Genomic DNA, 6,429 nt, shown 5'->3' with positions numbered 1-6,429 from the left:
GAAGGAAGAGGAGAGGAGGGAGAGTGGGGGGGGGGGGGGGGGGTCTCATTATATAGTCTCATTAAGAGTCTTGTGTTTGAGCCCTCCATCACAGACCTCAAGCCAAAACTGCTTACCTTTATGTTACGTAAGAATTATATTAAGAATGTGCACGGATAAATCTGTATGAATTGCAGGTGATGGTCACAACCATGGAGGTATGTTCACACTGAAAATTCCAAGAAGAAAAAGTCCACTTTAAATACCCGGATGATGCACTTAAATATCCCCAAAAATTCAAAGTGTGGAACGTTGGACACTTCATGCACTCAACTGTTGCAGATTTAATTACATAGCGAAGGGGAGGGGCTATCAGACTCCGATTATGAATGACAAAATAACTTTTAATAAGTCATACACTACATCATTGATTTGAGTAGTGCATAAAGGAGTAGTTCACTTTCATAATGAAAATTCTGTCATCATTTACTCACCCTCCACTTGTTCCAAACCTGTATGAGTTTCTTTCTTCTGTTGAACAGAAAAGATGATATTTAGAAAAATTTTCAATGGTGAAAAAAAGGTCAATGGTGCCCATCAACTGTTCGGATATTAACATTTTTCTAAATATCTTCTATGAGATGAGCTCGGAGTATAGACGCAATATGCTAAATGGTTGCGTTTTCTTTCAGTTTGCCATGGGAAAATATTTAATGTGAAACTTTGTGCATTGTGTTTATATTCTGGGTCCATCTGCTTGCGTGTGCAAAGTATGTATCATCGATAATGTGTATGCATAAAACAGACTCCCTTACAAATAATTTCTTGATCACTTAGATTTGCACCTAAACAATGTTGACGTTTGAGTGAGTGCGGGAACGTCTCTATGAGAAGCAGCCATTTAAAGCATTGACATGGTAATCGGCCAAACATAGTGATGAAGAGGACGTGAGAGGCGGGCGTCATCAGATTGACTGGATAATTGGCCAATCATAGTGATGAGAACATGACAGACAGGCGGGCATTATAATATTGACAGAGTAATAAGCCAATCACAGTAATGTCGAGAACGTCATGATTTTAAATAATATTTTAAAGCTTCCACCAAGAATATTATAGGCCTAACAATAAAACGAACAATGCAACAATATTAAAATATAATGTATATATTTTTATTAATCTACAATCCAGCTACATGTTTTCCACTATAAATTTGGTCTCATCCGGCTCTTTCTGTCTCTTACAGTTTCCTTGTTCTTTCAAGCATTGTCGTTCTTTAACTGGAGAAGCCTAGCCAACTATCTTGCGGTATGAACAAAGGGAAAGTCTCAATACCTTCAACAAAAATGCAAAAGAGATCCACACATGTGCACAGCAGTCCACAGGCTCCATTCAAGCTGTCACCTTTTGTGCGTATTTGTCAAAGGATATTGAGACTGTTTTCACTCCATAGAGGCCATGAACTGGTACGCAAAGTGATACGAAAGAAAGTAGCTCCAATATTCAAGGTTGCCTTGATGAACGGTCAGTTTGACCACTAAATACCATGACTGACCAATTAGAAGAGAACTGTCTAATAAACTTATAGTCATGTTCAGACAGCAACACCAGTGGGACACCATATGTTGATGTATTTTGATATTTTTGATGTAGCATTTTGAATATGATTTTTAATCATGAAAAATGTTTTACATACATTTTAATAAAGTGTCAGTGGTTGAAATAGTCCTTGTGAAGATTACAACTGGTGATGTTGTTCAGTTTTTGAAATCTCAATGTCATCTATCCCTCTAAATTGCACATAACCTATGCCTTGTATTATTTTGCTGGCAAAAAAATTTTTTTTTGAAGTAGTGTGCATCGCTAATTTAAAAACTTGCAGACTTAAATGACAACCTGTGGACAGATACCCTAAACATGCCTGAGACACATATCTGTACTATAAAAAATAAATTAAAAGTAAAATTCCAGACCATTAGATAAAGTGCTAAGAGACATAACATCAAATGTAATATAAACTTGAAACTAAATTACAGCCAAGCTTTTCCTTTTATTTATGTGCTAACCTTCTGACATATTTACAAAAAATAAACAGCATCAAAACAATTTTAAGTGTAGTGAAGAAATACAGACAAACAGATGCATAAGTGAGAATCTTATAGCATGAGCCAAGTGTACCGTTCCAGGAAAATTCATATTAAACTCATCTATCCTCTCTTCACTTCTCCCTCTAAATCTCTGCTTTCCCTTTTACAACATTTGGTATCACCCCAATTGACCATAAAAGAGATTTATTGATGTTCCACCCATGGATATAACATTACAAAGATACAGAACAGAACAGCAAACATTTATAATGTTTCACAAAACCTGAAAATATATAACACTACAATAAGACAAGTTTGGGTAATTACATTCCTATCTTGCTGCTGAATGCATTCAGATATTAATGTGAGAATACAGTGGGTTTAGAAAAAAATCACCCCCCTTTAAAATAATCACATTTTGTTGCTTTGCAGACTGAAATGAAGACGGACTTAGTTTTTGTTTTATTCAGCTGTATTTACTCAGTGCAACTTATAACATCCAAGTGAAAGATATAACACCAACATGTCAGAAAAAAAGATCAACCCCCCCACCTCCTAAAATGACTTGTAAACTCAATCAGGTGTAGCTAATCACCTTCTCAATGGCACATAAAGCCATTTGACTTTCAACTGTGATCAACTGTGGTCACTTTGATTAGCTCAGCATGAAAAGAGCTTTCCTGGAGCATTTCAGTCCTTGGCAGTGCAACTGATGCAAACATTCAACTACGGGTGGCAAGGCACTGTCAAAAGATCTCCGGGTTAAAGTTGTGGACAGGCACAAGTCAGGAGATGGATACAAAAAAAATTCAAAGGCTTTATCAATGCCACAGTGAAGTCTATTATTAAGAAGTGGAAGGTATTTGGTACAACACAGACCCTCCCTGGATCAGGACGTCACTTCAAACTGGATGAAAGAGCCGGGAGGAAACTGATCAGAGAGCCTACCAAGAGGCCTACAGCAACTCTGAAGCAGCTGCAGAAATTTATGACAAAGAGTGGTCATTGTGTGCATGTGACAACAATAATCACAAATTCTCCACAAATGTGGCTTGTATGGGAGGGTTGCAAGAAAAAAGCCACTCCTCAAGAAAGGCCACATGCAGTCACGACTGAGCTTTGCCAAAATGCACCTTTTTGAGATTTGAATTATTTGGCCTCAACATCACACAATATGTCTGGTGGAAATCCAATACAGTTTACCATCCAAATAACACCATTCCTACAGTAAAGAATGGAGGTGGTAATGTCCTGTTATGGGGGTGTCTCTCTGCAGCAGGGACTGGAGCGCTTGCCAGGATAGAAAGAAAAATGGATGGGGCAAAATACCGTCAAATTCTTGGGGAAAATCTGCTGCCCTTTGCCAGAAAGTTGTCAATGGGAAGAAGGTTTACCTTCCAACATGACAATGACCCAAAGTCCTTGCAGGGCCTAGTCAGAGCCCAGACTTGAACCCTATTGAAAATATGTGGAATGACTTGAAGACTGTAGTCCACAAAAGGTCACCATCAAATTTAACTGAACGTGAGCAGTGCTGCAAAGTAGAGTGGGCAAATATGCAAAGTCTAGGTGTGCAAAGTTAGTAGAGACGCATCCCAACAGACTAAAGGATGTAATTAAAGCAAAAGGTGGTTCTACAAAATACTGGGGTGAACCTTTTTCCAACTCGGTGATTCTGTCTTTTTCTGACATATTGGTGTTGTATTTTTTATTTGGAAGTTATAAGTTGCACTGAGTAAACGCAGCTGGATAAAACAAAAACTGTGTTCATCTTAATTTCAGGCTACAAAGCAACAAAATGTGATTATTTTAAAGGGGGGTGATTCTTTTCTATACCCATTGTAAATGCCTATGAAGGTGACTTCTGTGTCTCTTTTTCCATTTCCATTTAATGCTCCTTTTGAGTTTTAACGCATTATACAATATTAGTTAACATGTTCTGAAACACTACATATTTGATAGGTCATTTCAGACAGTGTATCTTACAAAAATGCTTTGTGCTGATTTTGTGTGTGCATCTGTTTGGTAGGATGAGTCACAAAAATAATCCCCAGCAGCATGAAAAACTCCAGCTCAGTTTTGTTTGCCCAGTGGATATTGTCAGTTTTCCCCTTTTTAGGCTGCAGCTTGACAATATAAGATGACAGGTATATTCAGATTTATGGTGGGTTTTAGCTCGCATCACGCTAAGCATTAGGGTTAGCATTACGGCTTAGCTAGCTGCAATTTCCAGGCATTTGTACACTGCCAGAACCGCCAAACTTAGCTCTTTGCCTCAAGGAAGAAGAGATAATGTTTCAAATGCACATGTTGCCTTCAACTAATTCATTCCTTATAGCTTTTATTGTGTTTGAGTGGAAAAAAGTACATAGCTCAGAAATAATCTTCTGCTTCCTTGTCCATTTATAGTCCACAAGATTTAGCAGAGTAAAATTCTTTTGCAGTTTAAAACTCTACAAGAGAAATAATCAGCGTGCGTTAAATACCTTGATATTACAACACAGGGATTAGATAGATTCAGTCCTGAGAAATCAAATGGGTTCTAGTCATGACTTCCTTCATGGACCAATCAGAATCCACACAATTCAGTCTTAGAAGTTTATAAATATATTTATAGTTTATAAATATATTTTCAGTATGCTTAGTTACCTATATGTCATCATATATTTATCTACTGACAATCTAAATATAATTATATTGTCCAAAATATATTTTAAAGATTTTAAATGTATTTTCTTGCCTTTTGAAGTACATTTTGCAATAGGGCTGGGTTTTGACACAAATTTTACGATTCTATTTGATTCTCATTCACAAGCTTGCGATTCAGTTCGATTACCAATTAGATTCGAATCAATATATATATCAGGTACAGTACATGCCAAATTTTCTCAAGGAAAAAGAAATCTCTCAACTAATGCTGTAAAATCTACATGAAAGTCTGTTGGTACTACATTACTATAATATTGAAGGTTAAAATGGACTGATTTGTTAAAATTACACTTAATGAAGTTTTTAAAATAATAAAAGTTAAAATTACATAATATTTCTACTTCAATTAGTTTTATTTATTTTATATAAATGGTGGCTGTCATAAAAACTTGATGGATTTATTCAAACATAAATTAAACATTGAAGAAGTCAAATTTATAATGAATATGTTATATCGTGCATATATTTAGCAAAATGCCCCTCTCTCCAGTTTATTTTTCTATCTGACTAATGAGTTTATGGTCACCAAATATGTTTTTCTGAGGTAAATGTAACGTTATGTGACATTGTTTACAAGACGTTATATTGATGTCTTTGAGCGGAGGAAACACTGATTGAGCGATTACATGAGACAGAATACGGATTGTAAAGTTGTACTCTTTCTTTTAACTTATCTTCGGATGTTTAGTCATGTTTATTGTTTATGTGCTGAAACTGGTATTAATGTGTAGAAAATGATCAGTTCACATGTGCCTCGCTTCGCTGCGTCTGTTGAACTGAGGCGCTACTGCGCGATCTATCACTCCACATTAAACAGCGCCAAAACGGCATTTATTGTTTGAATACTGCAATACAATGGACAGAATTTGAAATTTGAGAGTTTGTTTCATATTAAAAGTACAAAGCACAATTCTAATTGCGATATATTGGATGGGAAGTGCCCTTCAGTGTTCCGTCCATTAACTGAAAACAGGCTAGATTAATCGATTCTTGGGATTTAAAGGGGTCCTATTATGCTTTTTCACTTTTTCAACTTTAGTTAGTCTGTAATGTTGTTATTTGAGCATAAAAAAGATCTGCAAAGTTACAAAGTTCAAAGTCCACTTCAAAAGGAGATATTTTATTTAACAGAAATCACTTTTCAAAAACTACAACAAACGACTCGTTTGGACTACAACGCATATTTTCCGGGATTTGTGATATCACAAATATCGACGAATGGGACGAGACCTGGTTGAGCTGCACTAGAGAAGGCAGCGAGTGTTATCACCATGTCGGAGACACGCTAGCTTTCCCAAGGCAGACAAACTTAGAGTGGTTACAATCATCCGGGTTTAAATCGCACTCAAATTGATTTGATTTTGACGCAATATTTACACTGAAGCTCGCAGCAGGCGGCTATGGTAAAGGGCATGACATTTCCCAACCAGACTTGGACGTTGAGGGCGTCAAGGAGAGTTGGAATCAGGTCAACTTTATGGTAATGAGTTACACTCTTAAAAATAAAGGTGCTTCAAAAGGTTCTTCAAGCGATGCCATAGAAGAACCATTTTTGGTTCCACAAAGAACCATTCAGTCAAAGGTTCTTTAAAGAACCATCTCTTTCTTACCTTTTTATAATCTGAAGAACCTTTTTTCGCCACAAAGAACCTTT

This window comes from Sinocyclocheilus grahami, unplaced genomic scaffold, assembly GCF_001515645.1.
Source record: "Sinocyclocheilus grahami isolate Dianchi unplaced genomic scaffold, SAMN03320097.WGS_v1.1 scaffold18.1, whole genome shotgun sequence".
Lineage (NCBI taxonomy): Eukaryota > Metazoa > Chordata > Actinopteri > Cypriniformes > Cyprinidae > Sinocyclocheilus > Sinocyclocheilus grahami.
Note: the sequence above shows the minus strand (reverse complement) of the source record.